Raw genomic sequence first — 23454 nt, forward strand, 5'->3', positions numbered from 1 at the left:
CCTCAGAGAGCTTCCAAACTGAACTTTCTGTTTTACAAAAATTCTTCTCAGTCTCTGTCCACACTGAGGTTTTCATGTGGTAGCACTGTATAAACATGACTACTGTTTAGAGGACTTTTAAAGAGAAAGGGTAAGTAAAAGTATTAAAACATACAAACTTACTGGGATACTACTAGACAGGAATTTTACTAATGTCTTTTTTTTGCAGTGTGTGTATATAAAGCCTCCTCTCCTCCCTCTTATGCTGGACTCCTCTCTAAGTAACTGTTACATTTTCCTTTTCTGTTTTAACTCTTAGCTTTTCCCTCTCTTCGTTTAACCCCCCCCACTCTCAGAAAGAGTCCTGAATACATAAAAAGCTTTTGCAATGTGCCCTGAAGCATGTATACTGATGAAGCACATAGAATGTAATTACGGATAGCACAATGCAACATCATGAAGTGCCTTTGTTTACAGCTTCTCTATCATGAGAGTATAATGAACAGATTCACTGAGGAAATGCAAAAGCAGATGCCTTTGGCTGGCTCCTCTTGTTCTCTTTTTGGCAAAGACAGAGGGACGAATCTACCCTGGGACAGCCCCACTGAAGTCAGATGAGTTACACCAGGCGGGAACTGGAACTTTTTTCTTTTCTTCTTATTCTTTTTTTTTTTTTTTTTTTAAAGAACACAGTTTCCAGATCTCTTTTTCCTGACTGTCACAATTTCTTTTTCCACAGAAAGCCTATGAGAAAAGACTCTCTGCTTCTAAAAAGGTAGGATAACTTTTTATTCACTAATATCTAATTTCCTCAGCAGCATAAGTTCTGTGTGTATCTACCAATACCTGTAAGCATAAAATTAATCTTACTACTTTTAGAAAAAAGGAATATATTAAAACCCTAAAATAATATTTACTGAACGGGACAATAAGAACAGAGAGTAGTCTGAAAGGGATGAAGACTAACACACAGCTGCGCTGCTTCATGTGCATGACATATGCTTAGACTGGCCTCGGCATCAGCATATGGTATCACCTTGAAATGTATACCTATACCCTGCATGTACTGAGGTGTAATGTTGGACAAAGCTTCTGAGGGCGGATGTCTGTGAAAAAACTTCATTTCACACGTTGGTGAAATCTTTAGGGAAGAGGAACCTGTGGCAACTCATAGTATCATGCATATTTGCAAATGATAATCTTTAAAACAAGTTTATTAGGGCAAACCTGGGATTGCACTTCATAGTATAGTGTAATAGCTAAGGTTAGGAGGGCTGCTGATACTTTGCTTGCTAGTGCTGTGGACATACTTTTTGGGTTTTTTTCCTCTGCTGAGGGCCTGAATGGTGCCTCTCATATAAAACCTACCATTTACAATTTGCCTTTTGCTGAGGCCTCCTTTGTGTGCACACAAGGCAGCTGGCAGGAGTGCTGACCTTTGCCGAGCAGAGCCTTGCCAGCGCTACCTAATCAATATTCAGTAGAGTCGGCTGCTCATTACAAAGCCATTGATTATCTCTGGAAGGTTACTCCCCCTGTGTGTGTCATTTTTCAGCCTCTTCCCTTTACCACCCCTCCACCCCCCCATCCCAGGCTCTCAAGAGGACAGAGTACTGGGATGGAAATGAGGTTCCCTTTCAGGATCTGAATAGTTTGTTGTCAGATGTCAAAACAGTCTTTGGAAAGAAGGTGATTTCCCTACTGCCAGATTTTTGTTTATAGCAGGTTTGTACTTTTAATTTCTGGGATATTTCTAATGATTGTAAGCTGTGGCACTTGAAGTGTTTGTTGTACTTGACTTAGGCAGGTTGCACTAGTTACACTGAGCCTTGGTCTCCTGTGACTGAAGAAAATAACCCACATCTTTTACACAGCTGTAGCTGACCTGTCTGACCTCTTGCACAGAAGGGGAGAGCCGTGGTTTCATATACCATGCTATTCACAACCAAATGAACAGGGAGGCTCATGGAGAAGTAAAAACATGGTGCAAGTCCTTGTCTGCTGGCGTGCTCTGCTCAGAGTATACCCATGTAGAGTACACAGACAATTCCTCTTCTCTAACAGAAAAGGGGAGGCCAGTGAGGTTTGTGTAGGACAATGCCTGCCCATTACCCTGAAGTCAGTTTAGCAAAAATCATAACTAAGTCTCTCCTTTTAAATGTGAATTGTCCACCTAAGGGTGTATTTAGTCATCAACACAGCAGTAGAGAACTGTGAGATAAATATGCAAGTCTAAACACTCAAATTTATTAGGACTGATAGAGTAGATGCCAGATCTATAGACCGATACAAAAGGCTTACTAAAGCAATTTTTTTACTTAGTTTCGTTTGGTTACTTTGATTGTAAATATAGCATTAACAATCACAGCAGAGATTGCAGGTCAAAAAGGTGAGGTCTCAAAGGAGGGGAAGCAGGCAGCTGGAGCTAAGAGACAGATGGGTGAAAGAAAGGTGGTTGACAGAGAATACAATACTTGTCTCCATTACACTACTCAGTTCAAGTTAGTGTCCTCTCCAAAGAGCGGAAACTGCACTATGCCGTGACCATCTACCTTACAGTGTGACTCCATTAGCAGAAGAATTGAACTTGCAGTTGATGGGTAGTAATTCAGTGTCCAACTTTCTGTTTGTAATAAGGGGATTGAAAGTCAGTAGCTCTCAAGCTTTATCCTGCTTGTCTCTTCTTGGCTTGGATTTAAGGCATCACTAAATTCAAGCTAGATGCCTCTGTCTGAATGGGAGTAGAGTCAACAATGCAAGTCAAAGCACAGTGGAATTAGCAAAGGTGAGCATCTCTCTTCTCTTGCCCTTAGCACTGAAGGAGGAGCTGTTGCTGCATGGAGAGCAGACCTGCTGTCTGCTTCTGACTTTATACTGCAGGGAACCGTAATCCAGAGAATGTATTAATGCTGTGGGACTCCTGTAGTGGATGGCAGTATTCACTGTTGAGGGAACAAAACACAGGCCATACCCGGTTAGCACTTTGCTTTGGTGTGTCTTGGTTCAGCTCACAGAGTGGTCTGTGGTTTGTCAGGTGCTGATGATTTAGCCCATGTCTCCAAGGGCTAGTTCAGAAGCCAGCTCTGTGTCCATCACCAGCAATTTGGTCTTGTCCAGTCATTAGTACATACCAGAGATGACAGGGATGTGAAAAATGGCAAGCTGGTATTAACTGGGGCTTGTTTAGCCAAGGGGGTTTCCTGTCAGCTCCCTGTCTTCCTGATCAAGGCATGTGACACAACGGATCTGTCTGATTGACAGAGAAAGTTTGGTGAAGCGTAAGGCAGGAGTTAAAGTAAAAGTGGACAGTGGAGAGACAGTTCTTCAGCTGACAGAGAGGGAGCTGTCCCTGGCATGGGAGAAGAGTGACTCCACATGCCATCCTGTTTGTCAGGAAGTGCTTCCTTTCTGGTGTCAGTTGTCAGCCTCTGGCATTAATTAGTGTTTTGGGTATTTTCTGCAAAAAGGCTGTGTTGCTACTCAAGGGAGAGGATCCCTGAGACATGGTTTTGTAATAAGCTCAGAACAGACATTTTACATTCAGTTTGGCTTTCAGCTGTCTTTAACACACCTGTGATGCACTTAAAGGATGAGATGAAGGACTAATGTTATGCCTTGGTCAGAGAATATTGTCAGTGTATTACAAAGGAAATCTTAACAGAGCATACTGTTCCCATTCCCCTATTAGGCAGAACTTTCACTGTCCCATTTATACTGACATTACCCTGTAGTAATCATTGCAGTCCTAGACAGAAATACTGAGTTGAATGTGATTCTGGCTATTGCAGCAGACGGAGTAAAATAAGTTAGCATGTTGGGACCAAACAGTTCACACCAATCACCAGCAAATCTATGTGATGCAGCACAAACATCTGTCTTCTGTATCTCCTTTTCTTATTGTTCATACCACTTGTGCTTCGAGATGTAGTAAGTTCTTAGGGAAGCAGAGTCCTCTCGGGGGTGCAGTGACATCCAGTGGGTTAAAGAGCAGTGATCTCTTTGTGAAACACTGTATGAAAAACCTCTAGAGAGACGTGAAATGTCTCTGAAGCCATCTTATGTGTTTGGCAAGTGAAATTTAACCACAGAGTTACATTCACATTTTTCCTTCTGGATTTTCATTATGCAGATTATGACTTCTAGCTGCACAATGACATTTAAAGTAATAGAAAAGAAAGATCTCATGTAAATAATGATGTCCTGAGTATGTATTATGTTGAATATGAGAACCCTGCATTTGTGTCAAGCATGTTTTCTAGTGGAGAAAGAGTATGTGTTTCTATCTTGGCAACAAAGATGGCAGGAGATACACAGAGGTTAACTGTGTAAAGACTTTGTGTAAAATCTCATGTCAGCGTGATCATGCAGTCAAAATAACTGTAGGACTGATCTCCACAAGTGGCGGGTGCAGAGCATGAGTTCTCATATTTGCAGTGTAGCAAATGAAATAACCTTCGGAATTCATGAGTGTAGAATAAAATTTTGAAAGGTCAAGAAGACTTTTAGTGACAATCTTATTCTTGTGTTTTTGAAAATCCCTCTCTTAAGGAGCATAGATGTGAAGTAATGGCTGATAGTTTGGGCTATGCAGATTCTCAGAGCAACTGTATGTCGTGTGGCTAACAGTCTACAGACTTTTCAGACTCTTTGGTGTGGGTATGAACCAGTAAGTCTGTTCATATTGGAGATAGCTATGGTCACTGAACCCATATGGACCTCATTTTATTAGAGAACTCCATAAAAAATGTAATATACTACTGTCTCGAAATAATAAAACTTCAGTATCCAGAATTGTATGGGAGGCCATGCAGACTTTAGTAGCAGGTATGCCAGTTCAGACACTGCTTTAAAATGACTGACAAGAAAGTATTTTCAGTAATCCTTGTCCCCAGGCAGCAGACTATGTAAATTGTTTGTGCAAAAGTCAGCATTTCACATTACAAATGAAATATATTTCTATGAGAGAGAGGTGAGCTCTTACCCTGCATCATCAAATACTGTCTTCCAGGGTTTTTTGTCTTTGATTAAATACCAGTAAAAAGGCCTGCTAAGTAATCTGTCTTGTGTGTTTGTTACCTGAATTATGATTACAAAGGTGTTACAGATCTCTATTGCCTTCCATCTTGGAGCTGTGCCAGGTATTTTCTCCTGAGTTGATGAAGCATAATGTCAGTTATTCTCTGTTTTATGTCAGTGCAATCTCCGTAAGCAAAGATAGAATCTGGATTCATTTGTCTGCAGTTAGAACTTGCTTTCATTCTGGTACTTCAAAGACTGTCGTAGAAAGAGTACACTGTATGTATGTGTTTTAGTACATGACAGGTGAAACTGTTGCATGTAACGATAATAGTTCTCAGATACTTGCTCTGCAGTCAAGAAAATGAGTTTGTGTCACTGGCCAAACAACTTAAACATGTCATTGGTATGTAATAAATTCACTGTTAACTTTCTGATAACATGTTAACTTTTAATGTAAAGAAGCACTTAGAAGATGACTGTGTCCTTTGCAAAGAAGGAAAAAAGAATGATAAAAAAGAATTTTTACTTCGCAAATGCTAAAGATTTTTTATGGGAAAGAACGAAAACCAAAAAGGCTTGGGAAAGGAAGCCTTTCAGGAAAAGACATAGTTTATAGAGAGTCAGGACAGCATTGTCTTTTTCTTTAAATATGCATGTACTTTTTTTGTATAGGTTTTTTTTTTTTATAGAACTTATCACCATGGTGTCCAAGTACTTTCTCCATGAATTCAGTCTTCCAGTATCTTTTGCGATGTAGCAAAAGGAGACAGGGTGGATACTGTGAATTATTTGCTCAAGCTCATTCAGAAAGTCTGAGACAGAGTGCAAGGAACAGAATGCAGATAACCTAACACTCATATTAATGTCCATCCTTCTTTACTTTAGGAATGAACGAATGAATCCCAAAGACTGAAAGCAACCCACAATATTATTTCCTATAAATATTTTCAGTTTAGATTGACTCTAACCCAGGCTTTTTCTTGGCATCGATTCAAAATAGTAAATATAAGGCAGGTGTATTCAACAGTAGGCCCCTGTTTACAGCATGACATTTGAGCTTGCATCACTGTAGCCTCTTGTTTGGTTATAACTGTTTCTGTGCAGTGTCATCTTTGCCTGCCTGGGGCAGAGCATCACTTCCTATAGAAACTGGCTTGTAAAGCTCTGGCCTTATGGTCAGTGAGGACAAGGAATTAGCCTAAGGGGAGCATAGAGCTACTTGCTTTACATATTGCTGCTCTGGCGTTCTTCAGTTATTTGTGAAATGTTCCCCCTTGTTGCAGGTTATGCAAACAGTAACTCCTGTTCAGGGTGAACGTGGCCTAGCTCCTTCCAGCTCAGCATGGGGTTAAAGTACATTTCAGTGTCTCCATTTTACATTAGTGTTGACATCTCCGTTTGTGACTGTGCTAGGCACTATACAAAGAGCACTAGGATGCTCATAAAGATAATTCCTTCATGGTAGATGCCTGCCAGCTTCTGGCGGTGGTTTTTTCACTCTCTAGTTTGTAGCAAGACTCACTTGTTCAACAGTGTGGAGGCCCAACTTGTTCATCTTTCCATCTCAGTGTCCCTCAATGAGGGCAAAGTGCATGGCTTAAAGTCATCCCTCATCCCCTCAATACTGTGCTAACTTGGGAGACCAAAGTCTTTTATTTCTTATTGCCTGAACTCAGTTCCTGTCTTCTTTCAGGTGACAAAGTGAACAGGTACCTGGGGAAGTTGTGCTCCTGTTGTGCTCCTATCAGGTGCTTTACCTGATCCAGTATGATTTCAAATCAGAATTTGTCCACTAGCTTTGGATTTAGGTGGCAGGGTCCACTGCAAGTCATGCTGCTGAGGAGTATGACTGCACTGTACATGGATCCTGCAATTTCTACCTGTTGCCCCACTGACTCAAGATTATCAGCTTCAGTCTCCCTTTAAAATAAAACTGAAATCTGTCTATGGCTTGCATTCAGGGAAGCAGAAACAGTGAGGAATAGAATATTGGAAACTTCTTGATTAGGTGAAATTGATGAATAATTTCATACCCACTCTTAGTTCTCACTGGGGACTCTTACTGCAGGTTGAGGATCATAATTAAGATGCATATTCTGCGGGATATATTACTTTTTAAGTCAAATACAAGTAGCTATTCAACTCTTATTTTCACCAGGTTTTCTTGGAGAAACATTTTCTGAGACTTTGCACTGTACACAACATGTATATGAAAGTATATGACGTATTTCAAATTATAATAAAGAAAAACTGAGCTCAAACCTTGGAAGATGAAGTGCTAAAGCATATATTTCACACAGTATTTGCTTGTCTGTAGAAATATGCTGCAGCTACCGTCTGCGTAATTATTCACACTCTCTTGTAAATAGAACAGGGAATCTGCTTTCCGTGGATTTACAGTCCAGTAAACACTTCTGGTGTAGTGTACAGCATGAGATACACCAGGAAACCAGGCTTGATCATCACCATCCAGATGAAAACATTTTGAAGGATAGGAAGTAATTCAGAAGTCCTAGATCTATTTCATTGTTGAGACATTTCATTAGGACAATTGATTACAACACTTTGCAATATTGACCAGGAAGATTCTGCTGCAATAAGCCTGTATCTGGTGAGCATACTCACACTTTTATACCATGTTTATGTTTATTCATTACATGCTGATGTCTGCAGCATATCTGCATAACAAATAAATTCAGACTGTGGTATTGCAACAGACACTGCACCGAATTTGACAAAGATAATCCAGTGCTCTCTCCCTCCAACACCTAGTTTAAGGTATTATGTACTTGAAGTAGCCACAGCCCAGCCTTTCTAACTCACATACTAAGCACAACATACACACTTTACAGATCACTATACACCACCTTCTGCTCTTTCAAACTTCACAATTATTTCTTGACACTCACTGAAAGTGTTTGAGTGTTCAGAGTTTAGTAGGATTTTTTTCCATGTGCGGTTGAAATACTTTTTATCAAAATCTGCATCCCTGAAGGCTATGGATGTGTTTCTGTCCTTACATGTATACTGATCCATGGAAACTTAACCTCTGCTACCGTCACATCTGTGAAATGAGTGGGTTATTGGGAGTCCTAACTATCCCAAAACGGGCAATGAGGGGATGCAATTGTAGCCAGTTACAGAGTGAACACTCCTAACTTCTGAAATGGCAAAGGACCATCTTTTACTGTCCTGAAGAACTCGAAGAATCACTTTTTAGTAAGCTTTTAGCTTAATTCCTAAGGGAATGAGGTGATTGAGAGATCTATGCATGTCTGTCTCCCTGCATGTAACTTTTGAAACTGCTGACAGTTTTAAACCAAATTTAATAGAGAGGTAGAAGTATCAAAGAAGTATCATGTGGTTTCATGAGCACTGGCAGTTGAATAAATGAGGAACATCCAAATTAGTGCTCTTACCGAGGGAACTCTTCTAATGTGTGTTTTTATTGACAAGTCCCATCTGGCCAGTCAGCATTTATGTATTGACAGGGCAATGTCTAAGGAGTATGGGTGGGAGCAGAGCTAATGTGGTGAGTAGAGGGTATATTAGAGGACAAAAATGTGTAGGAAGCCAGGCTTCATCAGTCCTGTCTCTTGGGGAACAAGCTGTTTAGCAGAGCACAGAGATGCTGCATAGATGCAAAACCTCATTACAGTTCAGCTTTTGTCTTTTAGTAACAGAGTATAATGCGTAAAGACTCTTTCAACGTTTGGACAGTGGAGCTGAACAAAAAAGATATCATTATATGCAGTATCTGTCAAGACTGGAGAATGGTCTGTGCTAGCCTGCCAAATGTAAATGAGGATTATCCATTCATTTAGTCCAAAAGAGAAAATGATATAATTTCTTTGGTTCAATTAGTTTACTGTGACAAATAAACAGGAAGGAGAGGACTCCAATATGGCAAATGTTCAACTTCACATAGCTTTAAAGGCTGTAGAAATCATACTGCTCTGATGGTAAGCCTTCTTTTACATTCTTTGCCCAGACATAGTCCCTAGATCTTCAAAGAGATTTATATGCTTTTTATTTATTTTTTTTCCCCTCACTAAGTAGAGAATCTTGTAGAAGAATTGAGACCCAAATCTTACTTATTTGCCTTGGGCTTTTAAGGCACGGATGCACTCATCTTGGTTGGACTGTGGGTTGTTCTCAACCAGCCTGAGATACCTGATTTACTCTCTGCTGTATGTAGTCAAAGCACTAATGCAATTTTATACACCTCTGTCATGAAGTAGAGACATTCCAGATATTTGTTTGCAAACTGCTGGTCTGCACCCATGGGTGGGAGTGAAGGGACATGGGGGATGTGGAGCTGAAAAGTGCTGGCTGTTTTCCAGCATACAAGTCCCAAGCACTTTGCAGAAAGAGGCCACAAAGAAAGGATTCAGCTGCTCCTCTACACTTCAGCTGCGTTGGTGAGACTCACCTGAGGAGTCGGTAAGGCTCTGGGAAGAAGATGGGCAGGCTAGAGGGGAAACCGGCATGCCCTTTCTGGTTGGTGATAAGGTCAACCCTAACTGTCAGTGATGGACATGATATGAAACAGTTGGAGAGCTCTGGCTGAGCACCTCCAAAGCTGCAGGTTGGATGCCATTGTGGAGCACTCTCCCGGCTGTTCTCCGTTGACAAGAGGTAGCAGTCCCCTCTCGCTGTGAGGATAGAGCAGCAAGCTGAAAGTCTGTGCCTGTACACCCACAGGTATGCTAGGAAATATTCAGCAAGGTCAGATTCAGCCCAGGGGTCAACAGACTGCTACAAAAGCAAACTGTCACATGAGTGACCTTCCCCCATGAGCTGGAGCTCTCTTGGCAAAGTAGCTGCAATTCCTGGCTAAGCCTCCCATCACCACCAGCACCATGTTGTTGTTGGTCGCCCAGCACCTCTTGTGCATCATATAGAGATCACAGACCTTCGGTACCTGTAGCTTCTCATTGCTACCCTTTCACTGCAAGTCTTTACGACTTAGTTTAGAAAAATAGACAATGAGAAGGTTTGCAACCTTTGTCTCCCAAGAATGTTTTTTAGAAAGGTAACAGACTATGTGGGTTGAAATAGGGTCATTCCAGTAGCCTGATTTGGAGGGACCCTTGATACTGGGTTCATCTTTCTCTCTCCACCCCAGGCAACACCGGTGGGTCTCTGCCTTTCCCCCAGCTCATTCCAAAAATTTATTTGCTCAGCTGTATTTGAAGAAAATGGGAAGCGTGAAGCGTGTCTGGCGAGGTCTCCCCGGGCTGACGCAGGGGCAGCTTGCCCTCTGGTGGCCGCCGGCACCGAGGTGGCCCGTGGCCTTTCGGCAGCATGGCCAGTGACTTCGTGAGCTGAACTTGTGATGTGGTGATTCTGCTTGGAATATAAACTCATTAGACCCAAACGGGTGTAGACATAAAAACTCCTTCTTTAAAGTGACTGCCATAGGAGGTGGAGTTGTCTATCTACAAACCACTGTGAGCATAATCATCCTCAGACTTGAACTTGAGTCATCAGGTGTCAGCCTAGTTCTGTCTCAAGGTTTTCAGTGCTGGGTTATACTGGTTACCCTCCTCCCAACAAGCTCCTTTTCTCTGCCCCACCATACACACGAGACTGAGGGACAGATGCTCCCAGTGAAGTCCACAGTACCTTTCATATTCCCTTGGAGAGGAAAAATAAAGGGATAGATGGGTAAGTCAGTAATGGCCTGAACTGCTTTGTGCATGCTGAAGTGTGTTGCTCTTTTTCACGAGAAGGTACACCACACACATGCTGTGCTCCTGTCCTGCTCCCCTCACCAGTTGTAGGAGAGGTGAATGGCAGTGGCACGGTCCTTCCTAGAGCTCCACCAAGGCACTGAGGAATATATATACTTTGTGCTTCCATCCATACTCAAGCCTCTTCACCCTACAGCTTCTCTGTCCTTGTGAATTTGTTCTTCAGCCACCCTGAATTTGTTTTGCCATGTCCTTCTGTCAAAAAGAAAAGCTGTTTCCATAACCCTTATATTCATGTTTTGATGTTAATCCGGACATTCTTTACCCAAATCCAAATAATATGCATTGCCTTTACAATTCTAAAGGAAAAATACTTATCTTGGATCTTAAATGCTTAATTGCATCTGATTAAACAAAGCCTTCTTAAAAAAGACCCCAAAAGGAAAAGATCCAATTGTCGGCTTGTTAAATACCAACATAAAACAAAACCCTGAGGAAATGAAGGGGTAGCAGTCAATGGTGTTACAGTTGCTTAGGGACTGATAGTAAGAAAAGTGGCATATGTCCAGAAGAGGCCCACAGCAAAGAGAGGAAACCTCTGTCTCACATGGAGAGTGGGATAAGGCAGTGCAGAGACTGATTTATATTTGCAAGTGACATTTAAGAGACAACTGTGTATATATTTTATAGTTTGAAGACTATTCATGAAATAATATGAAAGTGAAGAAGGTAACCATGATGGCAAGAAACAACTCAAAACACTACTGTATTTTTTCTTTAGCTCCCTGAAGACTGCAGGTCTTTGTGTTTCAATGTATGAGCTACTGTTTGGCACCTTTCCTGAACCACTTTGTCTATTCACTTTTTTGCTAATGTGAAAGTGCCCAGACTCCCTGGAAAGACGGCTTTGTTGGAAACCTTTCATTATCAAGGATTAGCTGTTTGGTAAACCTATGTCCCCTTTAACAGTCTGACGGGAAGTGCCAGCTAATGAAGGGCTCATTGTGGTGGTGCCCTGAGTGTGGGACTTGAGTCCATTTTATTGCTCAGATTGCAAGCCAGACTTCTTTGTGCTCCCAAGGACTGAAGGGAAACTGAGTCATGCCCTTTGGTTCTGCTGAAAATGTGTGGTGAAAAATATGCTTTCCTTTCTCTGTATTCTTGCCATGTTTGTGGTCTAAAGGCTTTATGTAGCAGGGAATTTTGTTGATATGTTACAGAATTATGTGTGTAGATTTAAAATGTGTTGTGTCAATGCCTGGGGATAGCTTACTTGAAACATTTCCATATAATAACATGAAAAACTGAAATAATACAAACAATTAAGTGCCTTTATCATTTCATATGTGGTTGTAAAGCTCTCGAAAGAACCAGATCTGAACATCCTCATCCCACCTCTAGTCAGGTAGAAGGTGTGGCAGACAAGTATAGTATTTACTTCTTCACTGATAAATTTCCATGTGTTTTAAATCTCAAGAGAGATTTACTGAAATCCTTTGTGAAAGTAATGTACTAGAAATCCATTCTCTGTGAAATGTGTTCCAGTAGTTTCATGAAGAAATAATGAAAAAATACTGCTGGAAATCATTGTCAGAATCTGTGATGTCAAACAGGATTTTTTTATTCCTACAATAAATCTCTCTCACTGAAACTCCCAAGCCACTCACAACCCCAGGGATGCCCAGTGCCTCCCAATGCAGGGGAGGGAAGAAATGCAGCCCTGTAAAACCACTGGGAAAGAAAACAAAACCCTACTCACACCCCCAACCAGGCTTCATGTGTTTGGGGAGGGGAGTGTGGAAGGACTCAGGGAAATGTTAAAGATCCAGAGACTGTTAAGCACCAGTGCTTTTGGATGGAGGCGCCAGCAGGTCACTGTGAAACTGCTTGTATTAAATTCAGAGGAGGGCTCAAGCACGTGGTTTGGATTTTGTTTTCCCCATCCGTTACAGCTAATTAGGCCAAGTGCAGAGTTTCCCTGCTGATCCCGAACACGTGTGACACAAACGGTTCCTTCCAAGGGGAATCAGCTCTGGGAGAGTGTTATAAGCTCTGCTCAGGCAGGAAGGACAATCAAGTAGCCCAGGGCTATGTGTGTGTGTGTGTGACTGGGGGAGTCACGGAAGAGATTATGTTTTAATGAAGAGTTTTGAACTCATTATCTGGCCTTCATTCAAAGACTGTAAGAACACTAATCATGCACGTAAATACGTGTGGTGGGAAGTGACTGGAGTGTGGCCAAGAATATACAGAGGTTACCGCAACCCACATCTCCCACTCCCTCTCCCACTCCCCAAGCGCTGCCTGACCTCTCAGCTTCGCATGGTTCTGCCTATCCGGTTGTATGAGACTGTGGGAACACATGGGGACTGTGTTACTTTTTTACTTGTTAATTTTTCACCATAGTCTAGATGCCAAAGAGGCTCAATACAATTCATAAAGGGAGGAGATGCGGTGCTACTTTTATATATTTTTGGTGTAGGTACATAAGTGGGCGTAGGACACCAGTTCCCAGAACAGTTCAGGGCTTTGTGGTGGTGCAGGGGGACATGGCACGACCAGGACACAGGACAGGAGTTGTGGCACTGCTGATGACTGGTGATACCAGTGCAAACTGGGCCCTCCATCTCCCACTTTACTCACCTGCTTCTTTATTAAATTAAACACTCACCTGCTTCATTATTCTGGCAGTCCTTCTGTTCCCCATTAAACATGTACAACATGACTCCCCATTTCTAAGATGCACCTAAGGTGGAAGACATACTGTATTCCTCCAACAGCATGTGGCTTAGCTAAGCAGGAGAAAGGCTGGATGTGGGATCGTTTAGACAGACACAGATCTCATTCCCTGGACAAAACTCTGGCCCAAGCCTCTTCCCCTGCTGCTGCAAAGCCAAGTGTGGCTCATGGGGCCATAGGCACCAAAACCTGGTCCAGGTCTCAACCCCAGCAGTTTCTTCAGGAGCACAGAACCTCTGGCACCATGGTGGGACACGGAGGTGACAGCACCCCACTGAGCACCCCAAGACCATTCCCATACCCAGAGACTTACAGTGCTCTCCCATCTACAGCAGTTAAAGAACCAAGACTGGAGCCACACACTGAGACAGGCCAACAGAAAGTGACACATTTTTTTCCCCTCTGCTTTGCAGCAGCAAAAACAAAGCACCTAATTCTCACCAGCCTCTTGGGTGCTTCCCTGGAGGGGCAGTTCATGCAGGGTCTGGGCCTCCAGGGAGGTGGAGGAGCAGGGCTGACCCTGCCAAAGGGCTGCTCTGGCTGGATGCACCCTGGGAGGGTGCTGGTTCCAGCAGGATGTGATGCTGGGCAGCCTGCTCCAGCCAGCCCTGCTTGGAGCAGGGGGATGGAGTCAAGGATTCCTTCCCACCACAGTGAGTCTGTGATTCCTCCTGCTATGTCAAGTGCCATTTGAGCTGTCCCCTGGCTGCTGGGTTTTCTCCTCTCTTGCTTGGCCTTGGCTCATTTTGTTTTTCTTTTTCTCTTTTCTCTCCTGTTTTAACAGAGCAAAAATTTGTAGAACCATAAAATGCAGAGATGGAAAATGACCTATTGCCCCATCCAGCCCAACCCCTCTGGCAGTGACAAGCCGTTCCCTTCAAACATCCCAAGTCTGGACCGAGCACGAACCACTCCAGCAATGGTTATTCCACCACTTCCCAGAGAAGATTATTCCATGGTCTAATTGACCTTATAGCTTGGAAATTTTTCCTGATGTCTCACCTCAAATGTTTCTGTGCTAAGTTTGAGCCTACTCCTTGGTTACCCATTCTCAGTCTGTCCTGAACACCCATTCCTTCGCCTTGTGTGGCTGTGCCTCTTGCCTGCAGACCTGGCATGCCCCTGGCAGGGTTCCCATCCTGGTTTTTGTCACTTCCTCTGTGTTGGATCGAGCTTCTGCAGTCTTCCTGAGACATGACCCCACAACCATTACCTTTGCAGAGAGGATGGGGATGGGCTGGTCAGTGACTCGAGCTTGCAGCACCAAGCATGGAGCTGCCCAATTAAAGATTTCATTGGTCTCTCTGAAGATGAAATAGCACCATCATGTAGTCAAACTCAGAGAGAAGGCAGTAAGAAGAATTCAATTTAATTATTATGATAATCATTATACTATAATAATTGCAACTAGAGAGCCCATTTCTAATTAACATGGAGACCTTCTTTAAAGCTTTGCAAACAGGATTCTAGTCAAAGTTTTAGAAGTCTTGGACATAAATACAGCAAATGCTGTCTACCCACTTGTCAGAAACAAGGTGACCACATGAAGAGAGGTGTTACACTAAAGGGGTGTTGACCACTCTAACTCAGCCTAGCAAAGCTCTCCTGCCCTTGGTCAGGGGGCATCTGCTCAGGGTTTGTCCCTCCTAATTTGGTCCCCCCCCTGATTTAACTCACAAGTGGCCCATCCATAACCACTTTCCAGTGAAATGGAGCAGAAATGTGGAAGCCACCTGTGGCCCTCACCTGGTCTGTGCACAGCATCAGGGTTTTTCTGCCTGGGGTTGTTCTGCAGAATCTTCTTCCACCAGAGGGCAGCTGGTAAAAGGAATATGATAGGCTTGCCTGGCTCAAGATGAGACAGCAGCTAATTTGATGCTAATTATTATGATTGTAATTTCCACCCTAAACAGATGCAATCCCCTTCAGCCATCTCCAATGGCATTACACTTAGGGAATGCTTCCCACAATAAAAGCAAAGGCAGTGTTCTTTCCCAATTGCCTGCAAGATCCATCCTCAGACGTAATCTGAGCTAGACATGGTACAATTAGTTATTTGTGTTCCTGAATTAGCAAAAGACTAAGCTTTAAAAATCCAATAATGTGTCAGAAAGATGTGTTTTCAATCAGTTTATCCCTGAGCTCCATTCATTGCAGATCTGGCATGCTTTCTGCAGTCTAAGGTGGGAAGAGCAGAGGAAGTCAGCAGCTATTTACAGAGAGCTCAGCACTGCATCTCCTCCCTTTATGGATGGTATGGAGCCACTCTGGCATCTAGATGAAAAAAGTCTATGGTGAAAAACTATTGTAGGATCACAAGTAAAAATAAGTAGCAGCTGCTTCCTGGTGTAGTTGTACATGAAGAATATAGGGAATGAAGAAAAACTACTTGTGCTAAGTACTTATTTTGCCTTTCCTTGTGATAAAAGAAGAGTGCAATAGAAAATCAGCTACCAGACTTGGGATCCGTCTGTGCTAGCATATCCCACACTCCCTGTGGTTGTGATGTGTGCTTTTACTGTTACAAGTTTCAGATAATCACTGAAGTCTGAGACAAGAGATCCAGTGTTTTTCAAATAGAGACAAGTAGCAGCTCTGACCACACCATAATGACTAAGCTCAGTCTAATTGTGTTTTTTGCTTTTCATCTTCTCTCTTTCACAGTTTCTTTCACTTACTTTCCCTTTTATGTATACTGTTACTTTCTCTGAGAAGAGAGATTTGCTCCTCTATCTCATGTTGAGGCTGAATTCAGTTGAAGTCAGTGAGGTCTCTACTGCACTAACAGCAATACTTCCTTTGGAAATAAATGGGACTTCAGAGAAGTTGGAGCTTGATGATGCTTGCAATTGAAATATTATTTTAAGGTTTTCATGTTTTAGTTGTAAACAATCATATTGCATAAACAAACCAAGTGAGACATCTCCACAGTGCAAGCCTGGACGATGGAAACACTAATGCATGACCTTCACCCTCCTCAGATGCTCACAGAAGTAATTCTCCATGATAGACCAGACACTGAGACTTTCTTCCTTGGCCAGATGATAAAGAAACTCCACCCACTGTATTCATCTTCCACAAAGATAGCAAAACCTTACCTATGACCAGTTCCTCTCCCTCCAGAGATGTCACTCATGTTAAACCTGAATGTTTGTCATTATTTTCAAAGTTAATTAAGACTTTGCATTGAACTGAGAGGGGGTATGTACTCTCAGAGCTGAAGGCATTCTGTCACTTGTTGCCTTCTTGTCAGGTTTTGTCTGGGAACTTCACATTTACATACCCCTGACCCCTCTTGGTTTGTGTGGCTGGTGTCTGATGCTCAGGACAAACATGGGAGACAGTGGGCAGTAACATTATCTCCAGAGGACTACGGGTTGAGGACAGATGGGATGTGGAAAGAGTGGAGGGATAAGAAGATAAGAGAACAACTAGTTAACCTCTAAGGCATGCAGAAGAGTGCCTGCACTAGTGAGGAAGTGAGTTTCTGTGAGTTGCCAGAGCTATAAACAGCAGAAATTTCTCTCCTCCTGGAAATCCATGGAGGTAGCCAAATGAAGCCACAGCTTATGCAGTGGTTGGCTGCTGGCAAGGGAGCCCAGGCTGTGCTCTTCTTCCTCACCAGCATGCCCTTGGGTCTCCGTAGCACGCAAGGCTATAGAGACATTTTGGTGCCTAACATGGTTGCTTCTTCTCTCTTCTTTGTACCCTGAACAATGATGACAAAGCCAAGTATTACGTGAGTATTGTCCATTCCTGTGTTGAGTGAAGCATGGAACTTGTGAAAAACCCTTTATGTTATATAATTAAAGGCTGTACTCGAATACATAAGGGAACTGCTTTAGTGTCACACACATAATCTTAATTCTGATGATTCTTAATGTTTGAGAGCTTGATTTTGCAACCAGAGTGATGTTCCTTTAACCCTATTTTATATGCATAGTTTTCACTTAACTCAAGAAAGTTTTTTTTTTATTTCCCATGGGCAGGCAAACTGAAAGCAATAGTACTGATGACTCCTTGTTCCGTAAAGGTCAAATTGATTTAATTTTTCTTCCTTTCTATATCTGCACAGGAGTGCCAAGGAAGTGCTGTAAGAAGGACTGCTGGAGAAACAGAAGAGAGTGATTCTGAGAAGAGGCAGCTTCACATCCAGGTGCAGAGTCACTTCTCTTTGAGTTGGGAATATGCTTTCATTCATGGTCTAGTCAGAAGGGCTCTTTGTAACTGCAGGGACTGGAGCTAATCATCTGTGTTCTACCAGTTTAAAACAAATTCTGGCTTCTTTAAGTGGGAATATTTGAGCATCACAAGAAAATGTGCAGAAGAAATCTGTTTCAACATGGGCCATAGCAGGTGCCAGCTTGTAGTCCTTACAGCTGTCTTTAAAGACATTTCAGGAACATCCTTTAATGGAAAGCTAATTTTATAGCATAATCATTCTACCAGGGTCTGACAATACCAAGTATACAACTGTAAGTTCACTCATTCCTCTTATGTATTATGATATTGAATTACGATAGATTTTTAATTATATGACAGTATACTAAGTATCATATATGGTATAACAGAATGTAATTTAATGATTCATCTGAAGACAATGCAACCTAAGGTTGTTCGGCCCTTCCTAGGATTGTGTCCCACATATGTACAATAACAACAGCTCAAAAGCTCAAAACAACAAGTGCAAATTTTTTTTCACGATTATGAGCTATTGTTTGATTCTGTCAAACTATGAGTTTCCAGAATGGAATCCTTTTTTCATATTGAACACAGCTGATATTGGATAAGTCAATGTCTCAGACCTTGTACCTGGAGCCCTGTTTGATGCTAGTTTTACTACTTCATTTCATTAGATTTCCTGGTATTATGTAGACCTGTTTTATGAAGGTTAATAATGCTCACATAGCCCTCACACCTTTCTATACAATTTGTGTGCCTCCACTGCTACAGAATGTGAGTGCCTTGCATTCTTTGTGTTTGCTGTTCCATTATAGCAATTCAGGGAGGCACAATTATCCTTGGAGAAAAGTTGAGAAATTAGGAGTGTAGAAGTCAAATACTATATCCAGAGAAGTCTTAGGTAGGAATAAATACCCAAGTACAAGATATAAATCCTCAGAACTTCTGCTCAATTACTGTGCAGCTGGGGTTGCTCAGTAAGTTCCCCAGTTCTTCAGTATATAGTGGAATTTGTAAACTAGACATTCTTCTATTCATCTTACCTGAGGTGCTTTACCTGGTCAATATTTTTATGGGTTTGGGCTTTGCATACAGTGAAAGACCCATTAGGTGATGGTGGTTTCACTTTCTGTACAATAGTTCAGTAGTTAGAACACTCAGTCAGAACTCTATGCAAGGGTTAAATCCCATGTTTCTCACTCTTTGGAAGAGTATTCTTGCCCCTCATAGCTTAACCGTGTGTTGAACTGTTTTGCAGTAAGAATGTTCTTGTGCCTTCCCATTGAAACTGTTCTGCTGTACATGGTATAATAAAGGACCAGTTGAAATAAGAAAGATCAAATGAGAACATTGCTCTTAAGTTATTAGGACTGTGGAGGTGGAAAGGAGGTGCAACAGCTACGATATGGCTTGTCTCTGCTCTGTCTTTTCACATAATTGCTCTACTTAAAAGCTTAGTCTAGCGTCTCCCATTTTGCTTCTTCTCTGTTTCTTATTTATTACATCTCCATTCTTCCCAAAGTTATAAAGTACCTCAGTTTCCATATGTGTATCTTTTCTGCTTCCTGTAATCTGGCTTTTGTCTATACGCTGCCAAAAGTGTGGCATATAAACTGGAGCGAAGCTTCCTAGCTATGAAAGAGACTTACAAGAATATCTCATGTATTGTTCTTCTAATTGGAAATAAATTAACTTTCCAGCAAACAAAATGGCAATGAATGTTGCAATGCAAGTGGGACCATAAAAGCACCTGGCCAGTGAAGCTCCTTTCTGCCAGGTTCCCTTCCTTCCCAAGCCTGCCCATGGAGCAGTTCACACATCACTTGTTGCAAATGCTTCCTCTGTAGCTAAAACTGACTCATCATATAAAGCAAATGGCTCTGTTTAGGGAGAAGCAAGTCAAAGGACTGTATCTGTACTTGTGTGTGGTTCTGTGTGGGAGTCCTGGGGGGAAGCTTAAGTTGAGAAGAAGCCCAATTTATAACAGAACTAAAACTGAAAAATAAACCTATTCACTTCATTCCAGGTAAGGTTAAGAGGAAAGCTCCCTAGCCAATGCTGTCAGTGGCCTGTTTGCGAGCTTATGTCCTTTTCTAGCGAGCACCAATTTTAAGTGATTAATATGCAGTCTCTTCATTTAATTGAAATTTGAACAGCATGCAATTTTCTCTGTCAGTTTAATACACGTGAAATATTCTGCCAAACTCTGGAATTTCGTGCTGCAGATGCATAAATGTATCCCCTTCCCTGTGTTCTTCTAACAAGAACATCAGACAACACCCTGTACATACTTACCTTTGAAAAGACAGAATGGTAAAACTGGTTTCATAGAGTTCCTGTCTGAGAGAATACCATTCTTCAAACACCCTCGATATTAAATCTTTCTGCTTGCTCCCTGGGAAATTAACTAGTAAAACAAGCTTGTGTGTATCTGAAACCAGTTATAGAAGGCTTCTAGCTGAAAGTGAGTTGCCTATTTATAAACAGTAATAAAAGTGTGGGGTTTTTTCACATAATGAAGTCATTTTTGTTTGCTTTTAACATGAGAGCTGATTATCCTTTCCTGTTGGAAATAGCAAGTGTTTGGGAGATGAGGACCTCAGTCTTTCAGAAGCTGAACAGCTCACTTCCTTTACCTGATCTGGAGGGTGCTGACTTTTAAGCAAGTTCAGATCTTGCAAAGAGCATTGAGAATCCCTTGAGCTCAGAAGGACTATTTGATATTTCTGACATCTCAAGAACAGAGTAGGAGACTGTTCTGGTGAGAGCTGCACATCATATTTAAAACCCTAAACATTTTATGAGCCCTGACCCCTGTTTGAAAATAGGGGTCCTAAAAGCAAACTGTGAAATGACAGTTGAGATAATCAGCTGCTTAGTATAGATTTAAGAGCCTGTCTTTAGTAGTCCTGTGTGAAAATTTTGGCTGATACTTACAGTCGCTACAGATTACTCTCCTCCCAAAAATAAATTAGGTATTAATTCAAACCCACCATGGATATTTATAGTTTACCAAAGTTAGGATTCATATGGAAACTATGCTTTCATTTATATTTAGGGCTCCCTAAACCAAATTTTCCTGGGGTAATGCTGATTGTCAGTGGATGGAACCTTATATGAAAACTTATGTTTACTGAAACCATATCTGATATCCTCATATTCCTTTCACTGATTTGCATGAAATGGAAGGCATGGGCTTCAGCAATACCTCAAAGATGAGATCTGCCACACACGTTTATGCGATATAGAAAAGGTTGTGGAGGAAATGAGATTGTTTTTCAATCCTCATTTTCCTAGCCATTGTTCAAGTAGATATTACCTACAAAACCTGGGATCCCTGAAAGTAGAAGCACAAGTGCTATTACTTAAGGTAAGGCTTGCATGGAGTTAAAATGGAAGCAAATCAGTCTCATGTGTGGTTTGAACTACTGGTAGGAGAATAAAAAACCTTATAAGAAGCTGTACTGTGGCTGCTGACATAAAAATGATTGGGGCATAGAAATGTGTAATACAGATAGCTTTACTGCTCCTCTGATGTTGCCTTCATTAGAAAATAGGTAGACTGAGTTGGAGGTATCACCTAAGTGGAGATGTAGTTGCTTGAAGATTTCAAACAAAATAGCAGATTTAGAGCAAGGGAAGAGTTGTCCACAACTAAAATGAATTTGTTTACTTGAGGAAGGTGTCCTGGCATTAGATGTTTGGATGGTATTTAATTTAATGAGACAGTTAAAGGACGCAGATATTTTTCTAGGTGGATGTATGACCTTGGTCAATTTGCAAATTAGAATCACTTTTCCCAGTTTGAAATGGAAGTATCTAGATTTCACTTCAACTTGAATGATTTAGGTCAAATATATGAAAGCCTTCATTTTCTACCATACAGTAGTTCAGCACAATGGTTGGTAGAAGAGTTTTAAGTATTACTATTTTAATAGCTGGCATAGTGTTGTCAAGACATGAAGCAGCATGCTATGTGCCTGATGTATCAACACTCTTCTGGGAAGTGTAAACTAAAGCAAACATCTATTTGTAGAAAAGATTGTTGGGGTGAGATTTTCCTAGAAACCAGCACATAGCTAAGGTGAGAAAAAAGCAAGAAAATACTGTTAACATTAATTTGCACTGAAGGAAATATGGCAAATGGAGAATATGGCAAAAAGGAAGTTGGCTTCTTTCCATGACACTCTATGGCTTTCACTGTCCTGGAGCTGTGCAACGGGTTTTGTGTGCATGGAGCAGATGCGATATGACAGGCTTAATCTTGTTTTTCTTGATGTTGGTGACTCACCTGAGCTTTAGTACATGTGATTTGAAGCCCAGTGATTAAGCAGCAAGGACTGAAAGGGCTTAAGGAATGGCATACCCTGTAAGTCAGTAGAGTGCTGTTTCCGGCATGGTTTGGTATACAGCTGACAGTCTGAGAAAACCAGCTCTTCTGATTTGGTATCTTCTACAAGCACATGAGTGTTTTCTTGGAACCTTTTTTGGTATGTATCATAATTCGTAGGAAAGAACTGGTTTTGTGGCAAGCCAAAGGGAGCATCTGGCAGGCTATTAAACTAGTAGCCAACCCTTAATGACTCAGAAGAAAGCTTCGTGTCCTGCCTTGATTTACTGCTAAATCATAGACAATCAAGCTGGCTTTCAGTCCAATTACTAATGCCAGGCATACACAAACACATAAAGATTGGGATGCAGTGACATCTTCCCAGTTTGAAACATTTCCATTTCTTGCCTGAACTGCACCTTTTGGGGCAGCATTCTCCCTTATCTCCATCTTCCCTGTTTTTACTGCTGATTGGAAAGAGATTTTTGCAGGTTACTTCTGCAAGATAGGCCTGGTGCAGTGGACGGAAGCAGAAGTAATGATCAAAGCAGGCTTAGTACTTACAGATGGGTGTGTGCAAGCTTGAACTTGCAAGTACATAGCTTTGTGTTAGTGCACAGGCAAAGGCAAGTCAAAATATTCACATTGTCTTATGCACACACTGTGTAAAATTTGGCCCATTACTGTAAAAATATTTTAAAACTATTTGTCATGGGATAATATGGTTGAATTTCTTTTCCTTATGCCTTGAACTCTCGAAGAGATCTAAAACATTCAATAGCAGTGTTTGGCAAAAATAAAATGCAATGAATCTTCTACACTTGGCCCATTTTAGAACATAGATTTGCCAGATCTTCAGCTGTTTTTCTAACAAAATGCTGCTGTTTAGGGTGTTTAGCCAGAGACTCTCATCACCCATTTTTTTACTGGCATTGGTGTCTGGGTTCTTTGGGCTGTGCAGACAAAACAGCCTGGTGAATGTGAGTTCATTCAAGTGTATAATGCTCTACATCTCTGACTTTCTGCACTGCTTAGATCATCCAGATCCAGTTTTTCTCTCTGGAAATATTATAACTATTTTACTCTTATCTCACTGTCAGCTTTTCTCAGATAATCCATTTATTGTCATGGAAAGTTGCTATAAGGTCTCAGAATTACAATGTAATTATTGGAGCTCTTTTGGGAAGCCAAAAAATGAAGGTGTTTGTAGGTTCGAAAATGAAACTAGCTTTTTAGTTTGTATTGTTCCAAACCTTTTCCCTGCATTACACCTGAGCTTTTCAAATACAAGGACTCTGTTCTTGGAGAAGTTGGACTTCTGTGGTATGTGCATCTCAGTGAGAATAATCAGTTGGCAAACTTAGTAAGTTCCTGTGTTGTTTTTTCTCCCCTGCTATGCTGAAATCCACCATTATTTTAGAACTGCTTACCTCAAAGAACAGAAATGGTAGTTACCTGGTTATAGTATCCCTTTTCAATTCTCTGTCATTGTTTGTTGGAACATCCTGC

General features: G+C 41.5%; 1 protein-coding gene across 1 annotated transcript in view; it reads left to right on the plus strand.

The window, feature by feature from the left end:
* The first annotated feature begins 725 nt into the window (after positions 1–725).
* The window catches only part of ARHGEF4 (Rho guanine nucleotide exchange factor 4), a 222502-nt gene continuing 199773 nt past the window's right edge, over positions 726–23454 (plus strand). Inside the window, exons 1-2 of the mRNA XM_074877800.1 lie at positions 726–754; positions 17509–17589. The gene's annotated coding sequence lies outside the window, so the exon portion shown is untranslated. The remainder of the gene's footprint in view (positions 755–17508; positions 17590–23454) is intronic.

This window comes from Strix uralensis, chromosome 9 (assembly GCF_047716275.1).
Source record: "Strix uralensis isolate ZFMK-TIS-50842 chromosome 9, bStrUra1, whole genome shotgun sequence".
NCBI classification, from domain to species: Eukaryota; Metazoa; Chordata; class Aves; order Strigiformes; family Strigidae; genus Strix; species Strix uralensis.